The 20,096-nt window shown below is 53.7% G+C and overlaps 1 protein-coding gene across 8 annotated transcripts in view; it reads left to right on the forward strand.

Moving 5' to 3' along the window:
• SH3BP4 (SH3 domain binding protein 4) overlaps positions 1-20,096 on the forward strand; it is a 102,056-nt gene that overhangs the window by 59,089 nt on the left and 22,871 nt on the right. For 4 of the 8 annotated variants that reach the window (XM_081495434.1, XM_081495433.1, XM_081495438.1 and 1 more), the window contains one exon: positions 97-198. The exons of the other annotated variants lie outside the window; for them this stretch is intronic. The gene's annotated coding sequence lies outside the window, so the exon portion shown is untranslated. The remainder of the gene's footprint in view (positions 1-96; positions 199-20,096) is intronic. 8 annotated transcript variants of the gene reach the window in all.

Raw genomic sequence — 20,096 nt, forward strand, 5'->3', positions numbered from 1 at the left:
TTGAGCTGCATCGCTCCAGTCTCTGTCCCATCTTCCCACGGTTATCTTCCCCTCGCGGGTCTGTGTCTCTTTATCCCAACGTCCCTCTTCTTACAGGGACACCAGAGATTGGATGCAGGGCCTGCCCCAAACCAGTGTGACCTCATTTTAGCTTGATCATGTCTGCAGAGACCCAGCTTCCAAACGTCAAATTCACAGGTACTGTGGTTTAAGATTCCAGCATACCTTTTTGCGGGGGACACCATTCAACCACCAGTAGTGGGTGTGGTTGGCTGTTTTAACCTGCATCGTGGTTTCTGTTGTAGTTGTTGTCTGCGTCTCCCTCATTTGTGCGAGCCCTCTGCAGCAGGCTGGTCTGGCTTTTCTCTGTGTTCTAACATAGCAGCAGCTAACATAGTGCATGACAAGGCTCAGCATCCCTGTAGTTAGTGACTGAAACTAAGGAGGACACCGCTTCTGGTAACCTTCCATCTTTCAGGACAGAAATCTGCACTAGAGAGGTGTGAAGGAGGCTGGGAACATAAGACGTCTTGGTTGGAGAAGCAGCCCAGTGATACACTGTGAGTTGGGAGCAACTCACAAACCCTTGGTTAGTGAAAGTACTGCTTACTGAGTGATGCTGTGTGCCAGGGAGGCTGAAGGTGCTTGCTGACCCTGAGCTCTTGGCCTGGCTGAAAAGAAAGTGAAGTCGATCAGTCGTGTCCGACTCTTTGTGACCCCATGGACTGTAGCATACCAGGCTCCTCCGTCCATGGGATTTTCTAGGCAAGAATACTGGAGTGGGTTGCAATTTCCTTCTCCAGGGGAATCTGCCCGACCCAGGGATCAAACCCCACTCTCCCACATTGCAGGCAGACGCTTTAACCTCTGAGCCACCAGGTAAGCCCATTGGCCTGGCTGGAGATGCAGGCGGTTAAAAGAGCTGTCATGGTCAAGTGATCAGTCGTATTGTAGGGGAGCGCGGGGCGCAAGGGCTAGTGACCACAGACGTGGCATTGACTCAGAGGGCAGCCTGCTGGCTTAAGGACTTTGGACACCCCTTGGACTTCTGACAGCTCCTGCCTGCTCTAGCATGGGTGTGGGGATGGGAATGTTCCTACATCTGCAGACAGGTCCTGGGGCCTCCGCGGTACAGCACAGTTCAGGGACTAACACAGAGACCCTCCCCAGGCTCTCTGCCAGACACCCAAACAGGTTGTTTGCCCCAGTGAGAAGAGTGACAGTTAAGAACGTGCTCCGTGAAGTTCTTTTTAACTGGAGCTAAGTTATCTGCCAAGTTTTCACCCCGTTGTTAGTGTATGCCGTTACGTGTGTGTCTCTGGTAAAGAACGCTCCAGATGGATTTGCACCTGTGTCTCAGTGAGCCGTGTGACCACTTCCCTAGACCAGCAGGACGTCCTCTTAACTTCCAGCCACTGGCCTGCAAGGCCCCAGGCCGCTATCACGGCTGCACCTCACCTGCTGGACGGCTAGGCCAAAGTGCCCACAGGGCTGCTCTAGCCAGGAGCCAGCCTGCCTCCTCCCACTCCCCTGGCCTTCTGCCCCTACCCTGTCCCCTGTTCCTCGATGTCCAGGGTCTCAGAATGTCCCCAGAAGGTCACATTTAGCAAAAGCTCAGAGTATGACTTTATCTAGAAGTAGGGTCTTTGCAGATGTAATTGACTTGAAGTCTGTGTGTATGCTTAGTCGTGTCCAACTCTTTGCAATCCCATGAACTGTAGCCCATCAGGCTCCTCTGCCCATGGGATTCTCCAGGCAAGAATACTGGAGTGGGTTGCCATTTCCTCCTCCAAGGGACCTTCCCAACCCAAGGATCGAACCTGAGCCTTCCACGGCAACTGCACTGATAGGCAGATTCTTTGCCACTGAGCCACCAGGCGTGGACCCTAATCCCATGACTGGTGTCCTCAGAAGACAGCTCTATGGACACACAGGAAAGACGGCCACGGGATGACAGAGGCAGATTTCAGGGGCACCTATGAGCCAAGGAAAGACAAGGCTTGCCCGTGAAGTGACAAGCCAAGAGGCAGCCTAGAACACACTCTTCCCAGAGCCTTTGGGAACGTGCCCACAGAGACCTTGATTTCAGACCTTCAGTGTCCAGAACTAGGGGAGGATGGTTTCTTGGTTTTAAGCCACCCGGTTTGTGGTTATTTTTTACACCAGCCCTGGGAACCCGTGCATCTGGGCCTCGCTGTCGCTGACCCCAGGATACCTGGGCGAGGTTTTGGCTCAAGGTTACTGCAAAGATTTCCTTTGAAGAATGTGTCCTGCTTCTAAAAATAAAACCTTGCCTGCCCCTGGGGCCCTCCTGTTACAGGGGGTTCTCCCCAGTGCTTGGCCTTGTATTTCTGTGATCTGCTTCATTTCAGACTCAGGCCCAGAGACGTTTGGTTGGATCTGTTCTGCAGGCAGCAATAGCCACACCAGGAGTCAGGGTTAAAGGCCACGTGAAGGTCCTGGAAATCCTGGGGCCGCTTCAGTCTGCTCCTTTGTGGGCTGTCTGTCTGGCCTCCAGCCGTTACTTACCTGTTAAAACGCACCTTGATCCCTTCAAGGTCAAAACACTCTTTCGGGCACAGTGGCCGGTGGATTCGCAGAGCTGCTATCACCTGCCCTGCGGGCTGGTGCCCCGTGTGGAAGGAGGCACGGGAGGGTCCTGCGTGCACCTTGTGTGCGCCTGCAGAACTCGCCTCCAGGACTTAAGTGCCGTGAGTGTGTAGACTCAGGACCTTGTGAGTAACACCCAGAAAGCGCTGCTGCCCTTGGGTGGTTTTCTGATGGAGTCGGGGGTCTAGGGTCAATGACAGCAGGGTGGTCCAGAGAGGATTTATTAAAGGGTAGGTGGGTTTGGCCAGGCTTAAAAGAGTCAGAGAGAGCCTTCCAGGTAAGGTGAGTGGCGTGCCTGGCTGAGCGTGCTGAGTTTGGGGAACGGGTCTGTTAGCTGGTTGTTAGGGCCTACAGCTGGGGGCTTGGGATGAGGGGGATGAAGCAGGTGGTATCTCAGGGGTTGAGTAATTGGGCTTTCTTCTGAGTAATAAGGCCGTACAGAGAGTGAGGGATCTGGAGGACCTTGGAGAAGGGCAGATCCTAAAGGGAGTAAGAGCTTGGTTGGGGCTTCAGGAGGTCAGGGTGTGGGGTGGGCAGGGGCGTGCTTGGACCACCATTCACAGCGGAGGCTGAGAGATCGGGGTCTGGGTTCTAATGGAAGGACTGTTGTAGGTTCTTTGGTGGGTGAGTCTGGGCTGCACAGTGACCCTCTGCCCTGTGTGTGTATTGGGAGTGCATGAGCGCTTTGAAAACGTGCTGCTGAATCTCCGGGTGGGACCGTGTTAGTCCAAAGCCTCCCCAGGTGGTTGTCATCTGCATTCAGGGTGGGGAAACTGTCAAGGGGAGCCCCCTGGGGACCAGGGGTGCCGGGCGTGGCCACGGGGGGAGGTTGAGACTGAAACGGAAGGGCAGGAGCCAGAGAGGAGAGGCGGAAACACACAACCTGGCAGCTGGGATTTAAAGGTAAAGGAAGAGGATAAATAACAACATTAATGATAGTGGCCCTCACCGGGGACGGTGGTTCTCAGAGAGGTGGTATCAGGGGATACATGGCTGTCAGTGCCTGGAGTTGGGCTGTCTAGGGGAGATGCTCCTGGCTTCTGGTGGGTGGGGGCCACGGATGCTGCTAGAAGTCCTGCAGCAGGCAGGGCACCCCCCCTCCACCCACCCAACCACACACACACGCGCGCACACACACACACACGCGCGCACACACACACACACGCGCGCACACACACACACACACACACACACAGAGTGGTCCCATCCAAAGTGTTCCTAGCATCAAGAGCAGGAAGCCCTGACTTTTGAGGAGAGCGCCTGCTGGCTGTAACGAAGCACTCAGCACGAACCAGCCGACTTTATCCAAACACTTAGACGAGGCAGAGAGCGTGTCATCCCCAGTATTATAGATGGAGAAGGGGAGGCACCAGGAAGTTCTGTTCGCCAGAGGGCTTCCCCGCCTGGACCCAAGTGACACGGTGGATTAAAGACGCTCATCAGAGGTGAGAAGGTAGTGACTTTGGTTTCGAGTACATGCCAATGCCTCCGAGTGAAAATGCATAGAATTCGTTAGTGGGTTTGAGCCCCTGGCACGTTGCTGTTCGGGGACATCCGTGCTGGACCAGCTGGCCTTCATCTGCAGGCACAGTGATGATAGGAACAGTCCTCCTTGAGCATCTACTATGTGCTCACGTGTCAAGCCAGATTTTACTATCTTTTCTGCTGCAGGTGATACAAATAGAGGCTCAGAGAGGTTAAGTAACGTGTCCAAGAGCACACAGCTAGAGTTGCTGGTCACACTCCAGTCTGACTCCAAAACCTCGTGTTCCCTGCTTTGTACGATGGTATCACCTTAGTTTAGTCCGGGCTGCAGACCAGGAGGAGGAGGAGGAAGATGGTGATAAAAGGATCAGGTGAGGAAACCACACTCTAAAAGAGCAAGCAGCGCCCCGGAGCAGAGCTGGGCTGGCGGCAGGGCGCTGAGGCTGCAGACCGCAGCGTCCGGAGCAGAGCTGGGCTGGCAGCAGGGCGCTGAAGCTGCGGACCGCAGTGTCCGGAGCAGAGCTGGGCTGGCGGCAGGGTGCTGAGGCTGCGGACTGCAGTGTCCGGAAGCGACCTGCTTATCTCCCAGGCTGCAGAGAGGGTTGGCCCGCAGCAGAAGATGAGCTTGTGTCTGCTCATAACAGATGTTTCCAGAAGAGCCTTTTCCCCGCCCTGGTCTTTTCCAGAATGAGTGCGTCTTGAGGAATCAGTGAAGCTGGGGTTTGGTTTGTGCCAGGAGACGCAGCAAACCCCTAAATGCCGGTCCTCCGGGCCGTCTGGCCTCCAGACCTCTGCTGTTCCCATGGGCCTGTAATTCTCACCGGCCTTTCCCCTTCTCAACGGCGGGTCCCTCGCACCTTCGTTGTATTTTGAGCTGTGCTGTCTTGCCCGCTCTGTCTCCGTGTTCCTGGGGTACCCGAGGGCCCCCCTGAAACCTAATCTCTTGCCTTCAGCTGCTTTCCCACTCGGCTTCTACCAGCTGCAGGAAATTTCTAGCCAGGGTTTTGCTTCTGTGCTGTGACTACATAGGGTGTCTTTTGTGTTACTAAGTATTTGCTCACTTTGTGCGTGTCCTGCTGCAGACAGGCTGGACTCCCCTACGGGGAACCTGACATTACGGAGATGGAGCCCTCTGGCAGGGAGGGTCTCCCCATAGCTTAGGGGACACCGGTCTGCTTTGTCCCCACCCCCAGCCCTATTTTCTGATGGTTCCGTCGTGTTCTCGGTGAGTGGAAAAGTTCAGAGAGCTCCAGAATCGTGGTGAAAGTTGCTTGTTTTCCAACCCCCACGTACTTGGTTGCCGCAGAGAAAGGCCTCTGCAGGGCCCGCGAGGCGGCAAGGTTTTCTGCAGAAGCACTCCGGCTCTGCGGGTGCCATTCTCCGCCGACGTCCGACTCCGCCTTCGGGAATGTGGGGTGAGCAGCCGTTCAGTCGATGGCCTGGGAGTTTGGGATCTTAGGAAAGAATGTTTCAGAGGTGTGGAGGTAAGACCACACTTTGCAGAGGCTGGGCCTCTGTTCTGGGACTGGACCCTCATTTGCTTCTTGAGTTTCGATTGTGTCAGCTGGGACAAAGAGGGGGCCGGGGAGGAGGAGTTCCTGGGAGGCGGGAGGCCACGCCGGCTGAGGAGCGCGGGGGTCCGAGACGGCGGATCTGTGTCCGCCCCCCTAGGAGGCTGTGTGACCTTCCTGGGGCCTCCAGAGCACACTGCTGCGAACTGGCCTCAGCACAGCAGAGCTGCAATCTCTCGCGGCTCCTGAGGCCTGAAGCTCAGGACTGAGGTGGCGGCAGGGCTGGCTCCTTCTGAGGCCCAAGGGAGACGCGTCCTGGGCCCCTCTCCTGGGCTTTCTGGACAGCCGCCTTCTCCCTGCATCTCCACGCCACCTTCCCTCTGTGCCCAGCGTCCCTGTTTTGTAAGAACACCTGTCATATCGCACGGGGGCTCGCTCTCATCACTTTATCTGAACTGAGTCACCTGCAAAGACCTTGTTTCCAGAGAAGGTTGGTGTTGGCAGGTAGCGGAGGTTGGGACTTCAGCATCGTCGGCAGGGGACACAGTCCAGTTCATAACGTGAGGGTATGAGACAGGCATGACCATGTGTGACTGCTCAGTACCATCTTCTCCCCGGCCTGCTGGTTTTTAGGTTTTAGCCAAGAGATACTCGCTCAAGTGCCTGACCTCAGCCCCGTGGCTGGGCCTTAAATAGCTCAAGGTAATGGAAGCAAGGTGCAGTGATATTAAACCCTCACTACACACAACCCACAGTTGTAGTAACTAGCAGTGGAGGTAGAATTTATGAAGTGATCAGTAGTTTATAAAGAAAGTATACTTTCTCATTTAATAAAGCCCCTATAAACCAGCTGGGCTTCCTTGGGCTTCCCTGGTCGCTCAGATGATAAAGAATATGTCTGCAATGCAGGAGACCCGGGTTTGATCCCTGAGTCAGGAAGATCCCCTAGAGAAGAAAATGGCAACCCACTCCAGTGTTCTTCCATGGAAAATCCCATGGTCAGAGGAGTCTGGTGGGCTACAGTCCATGGGGTAAGAAACAGCCTGACAGGAATGAGCAACTGCGCGCGCGCACGCACGCACACACACACACACACACACACACACACACACACACACTCTGTTCTGGCACTCATTTTAAATAAACAGACCCACCATATTTCCGGAGGGAAGGATAAAGTAGTATAAAGGTGTCAGTTCTCACGAGTGTCATGCCAGCAAAAACCAAAACCCAGTGAGGTTAATTTTTTGAAGGAATGAAAAGGTGGGAAAGACATATTACTAAATTATTCTGAAGTTCATTTGGAAGAAAAAAAAATAGGTAAAAATAACTGATAGGAGGCTTTGAAATAGAACGAGTCATGGAGGCTAGTCCTCCCAGATGGCTAACTCTGGTAAAACTTCCAGAGTTACATAAGGACTGGTATTGTGATAAAAATAGGCAGACTCACGACACAGAATTGGGCGGATTCAAACCCTGGCATCTATACACATTTCAAAAGCACCAAGTGACATCACGGAGAGGACAGATTGTGCAGGAACTGATGAAGGAGTAATTGCCTAGCTGTTGGCTAATTAATTTTGTGAAGCTCCTCTCTGAGCAGCCAAATAAATTGTACATTAATGTCAGTCCACACGCCATTTTTTTTTAAATAGAGGAAAATAGATGTGAATGTTTATCAAGTTTTTCAATGAGGGAGGCTTTTCTGTGCTTCAGTGTGAAAGCACAAAGGAAAGATTGACAGGGCTAGGTAATTGAGACTTCACGCAGCCAGCAAATGGATTCATGTGTGCGAGCTGCAGTGGGGAAGATATTTGTAACTGATACGACATTTCCTGGAGAAGGAAGTGGCAACACACTCCAGTATTCTGGCCTGGGAAATCCCATGGACAGAGGAGCCTGGAGGGCTACCGTCCCTGGGGTCATAAAGACTCTGATGCAACTGGACAACAATAAATGAAATTTTACAATCTAATCAAGCAAAGAATGCACAATAATAGCAGCAAACAAGATGTAATCAACATTTGAAACTTTTCTGATTGATGGTTTCAAAGAAATGTGGAGTTAAACTTGGTACTTCATTGCCCAGTTGTCAGCTAAGCGAAGCTTTCTCTTGAACCTCCGTCAGAAGGGAGGGAAGGAATGTCCACTGCTGTTCGGAGGGTAACTCTCTACAGCTTTCCAGGAAAGCGTTTTGGCAATGCTTTGTACTCTACTAGAAAGTCACCTTAAGAAAATGATCCAAAGTTTGGAGATAAAGACAGTCACCACCCTGCCGTTTATAGCCGCAGAAAGTGGGGAGCCTGCAGGCAACTGCAGGTCAGGGTGTTCCCCCCTCCTCAGACCTGGAAACAAGCTCAATACGACCTTTGTGCCCAAGGACATTGTGCAGCCCAAGCTCCTTTGTGCAGCGTCTTTGGTGATGACTCCCCATCGGGAATGATTCTGCGCTCGGTTACAATATGTGTGGGGACTCCCCCCACCCACCACCAGTTCCCAGACTTGGGCTGTGAGTCCTGCAGTGGCGCTCAATTCAGACACTCTGTACCTGGAGATGAACTCAGGTCCCCCAGGTCGAGGGCTCAGTCCCACAAGACTGCTGCCACCAACCCACTGCAGATGCCGATCACGGGTCCAAGTTGTCACGTGTGGTTCTGACCAGCTGGCTGTAGATTGCAGTTTCCCATGATCCCCTCCTTGGGTTTGATTAATTTGCTAGAGAGGCTCACAGAACTCAAACATTTTACTAACAGGGTTAGTACACCAGAATATAATTCAGGAACATCCAGATGGAAGAGCTGCCTAAAGCAAGGTGTGGAAAAGGGTGCGGGGCTTCCACTCCCTCTCCTAGCACCCCCTCCCCAAATCTCCACATGGTCACCAGCCCTGAAGCCTTCAGAACTCCAGCCTTGGGTTTTTACAGAGGGCTTACGCAGAAAGGGAAAGTGTTCGTGGCTCAGTCATGTCTGACTCTTTGCGACCCCATGGACTGTAGCCCACCAGGCTCCTCTGCCCATAGGATTCTCCAGGCAAGAATACCGGAGTGGGTAGCCATTCCCTTCTCCAGGGGATCTTCCCGACTCAGGGGTCGAACCTGCATCTCCTGCATCGGCAGGCAGATTCTTTACCGCTGAGTCACCAGGGAAGCCCACAAGTAGATAAAATAAATCACGCTGTCACAAATCAGATAGCCTGTGCTTCCTAGTTAGTAGAATCTTGAGGCCAGGAGGAATAGGAACTCATGGAGCTGGAATCAGGAAGGCTAGCTTTAGATCCACAGGGATTAACGAATGCATCATTCTAGGTGTTCAGTCAAGTATTTGAAAGTGTAATCAGCTTGCAGGTGGCATACTGTTTTTATATATACTCAGAAAATGGTCTTGCAAGGCTGGAAATGACCTGCTGCAATCATGGTTTTGGGGAAGGAGGATGGAAACTGATTTTATAAATTTTTTTTTTTTAATTACAAAAAGTAGAAAATTTAGAGGAAAATAAAGAACCAAATGATCCACACACTTGACACATGGACATAATCACCATCGGCATTCAGTGTGAAATTGACTCTTCTTTTTCTAGCAAATACACATTTCTAAGAACAAATTATTGTAATATTTGTGGGTTTCATTTTTCTCAAAGTTCTATTGTGTGGATTTTCCATTCTTTTGAGTATTAGAAAATTAATTTTAACAGCTGCATAAACCCAGGCTGGAGTTAGAACACCCTCAGGCCACATGTTAAATAATTGTTTCCATACCTGCCAAAGGAGAAGGGGGTGGCAGAGGACGAGATGGTTGGATGGCATCACCGACTCAATGGACGTAAACTTGAGCAAACTCCGGGAGCTGGTGATGGGCAGGGAGGCCTGGCATGCTGCAGTCCACGGGGTCGCAAAGGGTTGGCCATGACTGGGCGAGCGGCTGAGCAACAGCAACACGCCTGTATCACTGTAAACAGCGCTGTCCGGAAGTCGCTTGGCCTACAGCTTTGACCTGCCAGGGACAGAGAGGCTGAGATGCAGCAGAATGGGAGCAGGAATAAGAATCCTGTTCTCTGTCCTTCCCTTAATAAATATTGATGAAGTATCGAGATTGGTGATTGGTTTATTGCCCAGGATATCTCAACTAGTCCTGGACTTGGTAGGTTTTCTGTAAAGAAATTCCTTCCTTCCTTGAGTTTCATCTGTTGCTTACTATGCCAGATGCTGGATCTCTGATAGACAGGTGAATGAAACTGACACAGTTCCCTTCGATGCTGGGGAGGGTCTGGCTGAGGGGCAGCGGTTGACCAGTCGTCTGAGCACGGACCCTTGGTCTTCAGGAGTCAGTCCTAGGTAGCCCTCTTTTCTGAGCTCACGGACAGGCTCTGCAGGGTTTGTGTCAGCCGTGCAGTGTATTTGCAGGTTGTTTTCATCCTCCTGGTGGGAGTGGCTCTATTCTCTACCTGCTCATCACCCTCCTCCCACCCCCATCCCTTTGGTTTCTGCAGTCCTCCCCTGTCTTCCAGTCCTGCCTTGTCTTCACTTGAACTTGAACCTCAGATGTGGCACATGTCTGTCATTAATGAGAATCATCAACAGATTCAGGAGTAGCATGAAGCCTTAGACGCTGCCTTCCCAGGCAAGCAAGCTTGTCTGAATCTGGTATTTTCATATGAGTCTCAGAAATGAACCCCTAGGGAAAACCTCTTTCAATCAAAACCAAACAAGCCTCAGTTTCCTCATCTGTAAAATGAGTGTCACCAGCTACTCTTGTGTCTCCCAAAGTGGTAGCTAAGAAGAACTTTTAAAAAGTGTTTTAAGTTAATATATACTAGAAAGGATTTATCAGTCTAAGGAAGACCTTTTAAAAAAAAAAAAAGGCTTCCTTTCTAAAACTATAGAAAGCTGCCTTTAAAATAACTTTTTTGAATAAGCTTATGTTGTTAGAAAGTAGGTTGGTTTAAAGAGAAGTGTTAAATAATTTGATTTTTTTTTTAAAAGGAAAACAGTAAATCAGAGACTAATGCTTGGAAACCACAAGTCCTCCCAGTGCTGATGTTTTGCAGTTTGACTGACCGTGTCAGATGAGAGTCAAGAATCAGAGTCTCCCTCCCACTAGCCCGTCAAGTGTATGGGCCTCTCTCCTCATCTCTGTTATAACATCTTCACAGATAATCACGCCTTTTCTTTCTAGTCGCTGGCTGGGGACCAGAGTGGGGAAGTTTTTCTAGTCTGGGCTGATCACAAGATCTTACTTCCCAGCCTGTCTGCCGCAGCTCTTCCCGTGTGACTCGGTGGGGACAACCCCACCCCACCAGACTGGCCAAACCCCATGCCTGGGGAGCACTTCACGTGCACAGGCCGGGTCACCTTTGAACTCCCTGCTGTCGTCAGCAGTGGGGTGATGGCGCAGGAGGACGTGTGGGTAGAGGGTGTCCGTGTGGCACACACAGTGTGCTGGGCCTTCCAAGGCGTGTAGGCTTCTCGTCCCGTGCGGGCTCAGAAAGCGTGGGGGAGACGTCAGCCCTCCCTTCCTCTCGAGTCAGTCTCATGCACGTTGTCACGCCAGCTGAGTGATGAGCAGTCAAGGGAAGAGACTGGATCTCCATCTGCTTGTGTCTTTCGTGGTTCCCTGATGCACCGTGATGCTGAACGAAGTTTGATTAAAGCATTTGTCTGTTCAGCAGATGGACCAAACCCCAGCTGGGGCCAGGCCCTTGTGCTTGGTGCTGGACTATTACAGGGGAGCCAGGTATCCAGTTGGCTTCCGAGGACATGAGGGTAGTTGTATGGAAACTACAAAATCGTGTAGAACCACAGCTCTTGATGCCTAGAGTAAAAGCAGTAAGTGCCCAGACAAGATGACAGAAAAAGCTCAAGAGAGCTCAGAGAAAAGGTGGAATTCTGTCTTCAAAAACACCATATGATGAGGGTCCTCTCAGATGGGTAAGTTTTAACAGAGCAGAAACTGGGGGCCCTCTTGGGTCTTTTAAGTCCATGGGGTGGAAAGAGAGATGGAAGCTTGAGATTGCAGGGTGGTCAAGGGATGTTTAGAGCCAAGTGGAAGAACCGGTCGCTGTGCTTGGTGAGTTCAGGGCAGACAAAGGCGAGTGTGATACGGACATGGAGGGTGGCTTAATGTATAGAGGGTCTGGAAAGACAAGCCAGGTGTAGATTGTCTTCTGCAGACTGTAGGAGCCCCTGAAGGGTTTGAGACTGTTGTTTTTACTCAAGGGAATGATGGGATTGGTCCAGCCAGCCCCGAGGAAAAATCCCACAGCTGGGCATCCGGGAGGCTGAAGGCAGGAGACCAGGGAGTAAGAACCCCAGGCCCCGCAGAGGTGGTGGAGGGCACTTGGCCATCGCTTCCCCTCCTTGACCCTTGCCCATAACCCCACGATTCTCCAGACTCAGATTTTCTTATTTTGTCACCAGCCAGTGAAAACACTGGGGCTTCCCCGATAGCTCAGTGGTAAAGAATCCGCCTGCCAATGCAGGAGGCACAGGCTCAATCCCTGGTCCAGGAAGATCCTCTGGAGTAGGAAATGGCAACCCACTCCAGTATTCTTATGTGGAGAATCCCAAGGACAAAGGAGCCTCGTGGGCTGCAGTCCATGGGCTCACAAAGAGTTGGACATGACTGAGCGCTAGTTGAAACACTGGGTCCTCAGGCTGGGTCTTTCTAGCCATCACACTTGACACCATAAAAGCAGCAGTTGAGAAGTGGTGCCCACAATGGCGGGGTCCCTCCCGTGCACCCCATAGAGCCCACGGGGGGGTTGAGCTTGATCACCAGCTTTGAGTGAACAGAGTTAGGCCTTGAACATGTGCACATTGCCAGCCCAGGGTGCACAGAGAAGCAGGTGTTCCTAGAAGCAGGTGCAGCTCTCAGCAGCTGTTCACCCAGAAGATGTGGTCCCCTGCTCAGGAGGTGCCCAGGGGCCAGAACGGATGATTCTGCCCATGAACCTCATTACTCTGCCCAGACAGCTGGCTGCGGGGGAGCTCCGATAGCTCCCAATGCTTATCTCCTAAGTCAAGGTCCTCATTGAACCAAAGCAAAATACATCGCAGACAGACACTGGAGCAAGCAGCTGGGTTCCCCGTGCCCGATTCTCCGACAGGATCGTGGGCTTTACCCCCAAAGGAGGCGGCGCCTTCTCCAGGCCACCCCAGAGGGCAGCACCTTCCCTTCGTCTGCTCCAGGCAGCTGCAGGATGCAGAAAGGTTCTGAAGGTGGGAGGAAGCGTCCCGCTCTGTGGTGGGAAGGTTCAAGCTTCCCTGTGTGGGACGGAGCTCTTCTAACTGGAGCCCGTGCGTTCTCAGCCAAGACAACAGAACCCAGAAAGGGACACCAGTCACGTGCTGCCTTTTCACTTGAGCCCTTTGCCCAGACCGGTCAGGTCAAGGGTCAGGAGGCAGAGGGAGATAGGGTGCTGTTTAGGCTGTGGGATGCGCCTCCCTCTCAGGCTGTTGGTGTTGGAGGGAAGAAGATGTTGTAGACGTTTCCAGGCATGCAGACAGGCTCACACTCGCCTGCTGGGCACTCCCAGCCCGCCAGCCCTCCTTCCTCGGCTCCACCTGGATCCCGGGGAGGTGTCCGTAAAACCAGGTTCCTCCCCACAGCCTTCCCGGGCGTGTCAGCCTCTGCAGCAGCCCGTGGGGTCAGGAGCCTTGGGCGCTGAGTTTCTTCTGGCTGCTCGCTGGAAGCGGATCTGCTGGGGGAGGGAGGGTGGGTAGCTCTGGTTGACTTTAGTCCTTGGGAACACGCTCTTTCTCGGGCAGAGAGTTGGGGTGGGGGGTGCAGACAGGATGAAGTGTCTGTCCGCAGAGCCTGCTGACCGAGGCGCCCCGGAGCCGGTCGAAACTCGTGCTTTCTCTTTCAGCCGGAGGAAATCTGATGAAATCCACATGATACTCCTACTCCAGAAATTAAAATCCGACGTGGAGAGTGAGTCATCCTAAAAACAAGGCATGACCAGAATCCACCGAGCGGAAGCTGAGGGCCGTCTTGATGTCCGTTGCCTCCCGCAGGGGGGTCCAGGCCCGGCGCCTGCCTTCTGTGCCTTCCTGGGTCGGGTCACCCAGAGGACCTGGTGCTTGGCTGTGCACACACTTGGGGTCCCGACTGTAGGGCGTCTCCACCCCACAGATGCTTCTGTTCTTTCCCCTGGTTGGTTTTTGTTGTGTTTCTGTATGATCTTATTTTACTGATTGGTTTTTTGGCTGTGCTGGGTCTTTGTTGCTGCATGGGCTTTTCTCTAGTTGCGGTGCTCAGGTTTCTGACTGTGACTTTTTTTGCTGCAGAGCACAGGCTCTAGGCCTTGGGGACTTCAGTAGACGCGCCCCGTGGGCTCAGCAATTGCAGCTACTGGTCTCCAGAGCCCAGAGTCCGTCGTTCTGGGCTTAGTTGCTCCATGGCTTAGGGGATCTTTCTTGATCAGGAATCGAACCTGGTGTCTCCTGCATTGGCAGGCGAATTCTTTACCACTGAGCCACCATGGAAGCCCGGTTTGTTTTGCTTTTAAATTGTTCGTCGGGCAGAGTGTTGGCACATAGGCCCCCACAGGAGTATTCTGGAATTCCAGGATCCTGGGAGTGACGAGTCCACTGCAGTAGCTGAGCAGCTTTGTGTGGGTTCCCAAGTGGGCTGCCAGCATCTGTAAATAATTGTGTCCTTGTACAAAGGTGTCGGCTGTCCAGAGACCAGCCCCCTAGCTACCAGGGAGGGAGCTGGCAGCAGGCTCCTTTCTGAGTGAATTGGCCTGTATACTAAAGAAAAGAAAACCTCATTAATTGTGAGTCAGACATTAGTAAGCTTTAATGCTCCCTCCTGACTCTGAGACCTGACTTCTACCATGTGGGGGTGACCCCTGAGTCAGGAAGATCCCCTGAAGAAGGAAATGGCACCCACTCCAGTGTTCTTGCCTGGGGAATTCCATGGACAGAGGAGCCTGGTGGGCTACAGTCCATGGGTCGCAAAGAGTCAGACACGACTGAGCGACTATCACTTTCACATCCATCCGGGGGGTCAGTTAACACTTGTTGGCGATTGGACTTTTTAAAGGGTACTATCCCATACTGTCCTGGGTTGTGTGCTTAGCTGCTCAGTCATGTCCAACTCTTTGCGACCCCGTGGATTATCGCCAGCGAGGCTCCTCTGTACACGGGATTCTCCCAGCAAGAATACTGGAGTGGGTTGCCATTTCCTCCTCCAGGGGATCTTCACAACTCATGGAATTCATTCACTCATTTATATTTGAGAGCTTGCTCTATACTGGCTTATCACAACCCAGGGGACCTCAGAGGCTCATATTCTCTTGGAGAAATCAGGCTGGAAACGGAAGAGCACGGAGTATATCTGGTGTTGATAAGAAAAATAGAGAAGAGAGTGGGGTTTCGTAGACCCCTGACTGCAGTGAGGGGTCCAGCCTGGCGAATACTCGGCAGGGGCCTCCCAGCATGCAGGAACAGCATGTGCAAAGGCCCTGGGGTGGGAGGGAGAGAACAAGAAAAGGCCCAGAAAGCCAGCGGGGCCCACAAGGCCGGCCTTGCGGGCACTGGGAGCATGAAGGCCTAAGAAACTTTGGAGGGTTTTGAGCAGAGTCCCGACTGACTGTTCTGAAGGAAGTCCTGACTGCTGATGGAGGGTGGATAACAGGAGGGCAGACCTGATGGAAAGGAGCCGACTACTGTATTGAGTTGGGACGGGACGGTGGCCAGAGGTGCTGAGGCGAGCTCAGCTGGAGCTGCCCGGGGTGGGGTGGGGGGGTGGGCACACAGGCACACACGTGGTGCACACCCACCGTGGAGGGCGGGGGGGAGGGAAGGGGCCCTGGGGAGGGACAGGGGGCTTTGGGGCTGGTTGAATGAGCCCTTCTCCTGATGACTAAAGGTTTCAGCTTCGGGGAGGAGGTTTGGGGCAAACCCGGAGTTGGGTTTGGACTGGGAGGTACAGGATGCCCATTAGTCCTGAGGGGAGCCCCCCAGTGACCAAGTCTGGAGTTTGGGGTCACTTGTCCACAGAGCGGGAACCCCACCACTTCCAGCTGTGCTGTGAGACCACCTGGGCATTTGTAGTTTGGGCTCCTTAGAGGTTTTTCTCTTTCAAACAGACACACACGTATATTCATACCTTCATTCCTGACACATCCCTCCTGGAGAGGTGAATGATGGAGGTTTCCTAATATTACTTCCCTAATTTTATAATATGTTTTGTTTTGGACATTTTGAACAGATACATAAATAATAGTAAAAGGAATAAATAAGGAAAGTAATAATGATAAAAAATAATAAAATAGAGAAATGGTAAAAAAAAAATAGAGAAAGCATAATGTATAGTAATATATAGTAATAGTATGAAAAGTGAAAATCGCTCAGTCGTGTCCGACTCTTCGCAACCCCATGGACTGTATAGTCCATGGAGTTCTCCAGGCCAGAATACTGGAGTCGGTAGCCTTTCCCTTCTCCAGGGGATCTTCCCAACCCAGGGATCAAACCCAGGTCTCCCACATTGCAGATGAATTCTTTACCAGCTGAGCCACCAGGGAAGCCCTAGGAATAGTATAACAGATGGTAAAATACAGTGTTGATGAACCTTGGTGAACTCACTGCAAAGCAGATCAGAGCATCAGGCATTTACCCCCACATTGTTATCGTTATTATTTGAATAAAGCAAGGACTAATTCAGAGGGCGTGGCTCTTGACCTTGGGCCCCTTGAATTGGAGGCTCCTCTGGGAGAGAGGAGCAGAGCTCCTCCGCTGGTTGCAGGGCTGAAGCCCGCCCGTGAGTCACCTGGAGCCTCAGGGCCGTGGGGAGGAGGGAGGGGCCCTAGGGGGTGGGGAGAGAGAAGGCAGTTTCCAGGAGGCACCAGGGAGGGCAGCGCGCTCCAGGGAGCAGAAGGTGCCACTGACACACAGGGTGGGCGGAGGAGCAGTCCCCGGTTCACGCGGGGTGGAGGTGAGTGATGAACCCGGATGCCCAGGTGAGCCCAGGTGAGCTGCCTGGCGGGGGGCCTCTGAGTACCAGGGCAGGGAGTCCACCTTCGATGGTTTAAAAGCAGCAAACCACTCCTGGCAGCAGGGTCAGGGGGATGCGGTTTGAGCTGGAGGGACCTTTGAGAAAATTAAGGGCTTGGGCTTCCCTGGTGGCCCAGACGGTCAAGAATCCCCGTATAATGCAGGAGAGCGGGGTCCAATTCCTGGATCCGGAAGATCCCTTGGAGAAAGGGCATGGCAACCCACTCCAGTGTTCTTGCCTGGAGAATCCCACGGACAGAGGAGCCTGGTAGGCTACAGTCCACGCTTTGCCTCGCAAAGTGTCAGGCATGACTGAGCTGTTTCCATTTCATTTCATTTTCATGGATTTGACCAAGGTGGTAATCGGGGGTCTGACAGCCAGGGGCAATGAAGTGAGCTCTAGTGTTTAGAAAGAAAAGGTTAGCCAGGCGGGAAGCAGGGAGCATTTTTGCAGCTGCGCCTCCTGGAGCCCTCCCGGCTGGGCAGGGGGGTCCCTCCAGGCATCTCTGGAGGAGGAGGAGTTATAGAGCCTCACAGGAACCCTCACCCTGACGGTGTCAGGTCAGGAGGTGCGGAGCCAGCCCAAGGGCGTGGCCCGGCCCAGCCCGCTCTTTGCAGTGAAGTAACAACCCTGAGGTGAAGGCTGGTGTCTGGGGTGGATGTCAGGACTGCCCTGGGAAAAGTAGCCGTTCCAGGCTTTCCACGGAGCGTTAAGCGCCACAGACAAAAGGGCCCCGGTCCCAAAGAAGGGCATGAATGAGCGTGTTCATGCTCGTGTGAACGAGGCTCCTGGTCGTCGGGGAATCATACCTCAGTCCTCAGCTCCGGCTGGTAAGTGGTGACGGTGTCAGGACCACACAGTTGGTGGCTTCCAGGTTCCTTGAACAGCAGCCTCAGTGAGGGTGTCTGTGCTTTACAAGGACCACAGATCTCTTAGTGTAACTGCCAGCACGCTTTCTGCCTCCACTGGCTCAGGGTAATGGTTGTATCTGCCATCCATAACACAACAGAAACAGGGATCAGTTTCCCCAGCTCCCAGCGGTGTTCCGTGGTTTGTTCCCCTGCCCACCCCAAGGCCCTGGCTCCTCATCAACCGCCTTCTTGGCAGCGGCAGGGGCGGCAGGAATCCGATCACTCTTAAATCTTCATCTCTGCTTTTCTTGGCCGCTCCTGCAAAGCCATCTGTGTCCTGCTGGGGCCTCAGCTGACTCTTTGGCCACCAGTGTCCCAGCCCTGCGTAAAAGCCGCCCATCCAGACTTCATCCAGCTCCTCTGTCGAGGACATGGGTTGCCATGCCCTTTCTCCAGGGTCTGTGCAGGGTTCTGACGGGGTGGGGCTTGTCTGATACCCCCTCTCCGTTGCCAAGTCCACCTGCGTCTCTTCCCTCCCCCAGCTCTGTCGCTGGCTTCTCCTAAGCTGTCTGTGGTCTTCAAAGACAAAACAGCATTGCTGCTTCCAGCGGTGTCGTCAGCAGCCAAAGTCATCTTTCTGGATCAGAAAGCTTCGGTGGCTCTCCCGTGGCGTCCAGGGGCGAGACTGGCCCCTGCCCTCCCTCTCCTGCGGTGCTCAGCCTCCGTGTCCCCCAGACTCACGGGCCCCGCTCTGCCTGGCGGTGACTCCTCACACTTTATAACCCTGGGGCTCTTCCCCTGCTCTGGGCAGCTGGCCCACCTCTGGGGACCCTCACCGGTACCGCAGGCCCTGGGGTCCTCGGGAGCAGTAACGCCTCATGACTGAGCCCATCCTCATTTTTATTTATACCCTCCGCTAGATAGGTATGCCTTTTCCAGATGTGAGCAGGGACTCGGTGATGTTCCAAAAGGGAGGTAGGGGAAGGCAGGGGGCGGGAGCAGCTCCTCTTTCAGCCCGATCTCTCGAAGCTTGGTCAGGGTGAACTGCCCTGGGGAGCCCCAGGGATCCTGTTTCTGGGAACACACCGCTGCTGGGGTTCCTGGGTCCTGACTGGGTTGCACTTGGGGGCGTGGGGCAGGAAGTGCGTCCGACTGTGGGCACGACCCCGAGCGCTGCCCCTGGTACTGCTGAATCCTGGGAGCAGCCTGGCCCAGGTGGGAGGGCTGGCAGATCCCACAGCTGATGGCATCTCCTGGCTTTAACCAACCCCCCATCTGCTTTCCCTGTTGCTGCCTCCGCAAGAGGCTGGGAATCACAGGTAGGAACTGTCCTTAGTTTGAAAGCCCACCTGTCAAACGCAGGTTATGGGCGCAGAACCATCACAGAGTTCTCTTCCCCCATGATCCGCCTGCCCACGAATCCCATTTTACCCTCCACGCTGATTCCCTCCAGGAAACGAGGCTTCGACTTTTGGATCCGAAATGTTTTCATGTCCTCTCATCTCAGTAACGGGCCCTCACATGGGGCCACAGGCTGCCTGGTCAGGGCAGAGCCGCCTCTGGCCTGGTCACCAGGCGTCTGGTCTGGCTCCGATGCGGCCTCTGCATAGTCGTGTGGCCGCCGTGACTGATGGGGAAGTGGGTTCTGTCCCCACATGGAGGGTGGGTGGCAGGGGGAGACGAGCTCATGGCGTGGGGGCCAGGAGACAAATCCCGGGGCTGGCTTCAACCCCTCCCGCTTCCAGTCCAGGTCCCTGTCACTGTCCTCTCTCCTGGAGGCCCAGCTCAGTTCTCTGCAGACAAGAGCCAGGGCGTGGGGCAGGGGGTCTGACCACGTGGTCAGTCATAACCTCACAGGGAAGGGATGGAAGTCATGTGGGAGCCCACTCGATCGGGGAAACCATCCAGGTGCTTCACCTCGTCCTTCAAATAAGTGACGTGTCTGTGAGTGCTGGTGTGTGAGTCACAGATAGAAGTGTGTGTGTGTGTGTGTGCGTGTGAGAGAGAGATGGGGGAACTCCGGATGGGCTGGAGGACTCCAGGATGGGAGACGGGTGGGAGGGACCACAGTCTGGGCTCAGGATGGGCACGTTTTTAAGGAAAGTGTCCCCCGAGGGAGCAGCCGCTCCTGCCCTGCCCCTTGTGCCCATGCACGCCCCTCCCCCTGCCTTGGTCTTGGGTTAAGAGGCCCATTCCTGGCTGCCTTCTCGCTGTGTCCTCACCTCACCTGACAGGCAACAGAGAGAAAAGCAAGTTCTCTGGGGTCTCCTTCTGTAAGGACACTGATTCCATCTGCTTCATCTAACCTCACCCCACCCCTTCCTCCCCTCCTCATCTCCAGATATCCCTGCAGGGTGTCAGAGCTCTGACCCAGGAGGGGGTTGCATTCAGCCCACAGCCAGTCTTCTCCCCAGGGTGCTCAGGTGCAGGAATGTGGCATCCTTTGAGATGGCCCAGACTCTGCCCTCAAGCCACTGCCCGCGGGTCACTCAGAGCCAGGACTGGGGCTGCTGATGCCGACTGTGGTGGCCGAGGCAGGGGGTCCAGGAGTCACGAGGTCCGGCCCCTTGTTCTCAGCACCTTCCCCGTGTTATCTCTCTCCTTCAGACAAATCAGGACGGTGCTCTCACTGTCCCACGTTA

Source organism: Giraffa tippelskirchi, chromosome 5 (genome assembly GCF_054371585.1).
Source record: "Giraffa tippelskirchi isolate mGirTip1 chromosome 5, T2T-mGirTip1v1.2.pri, whole genome shotgun sequence".
NCBI lineage: Eukaryota > Metazoa > Chordata > Mammalia > Artiodactyla > Giraffidae > Giraffa > Giraffa tippelskirchi.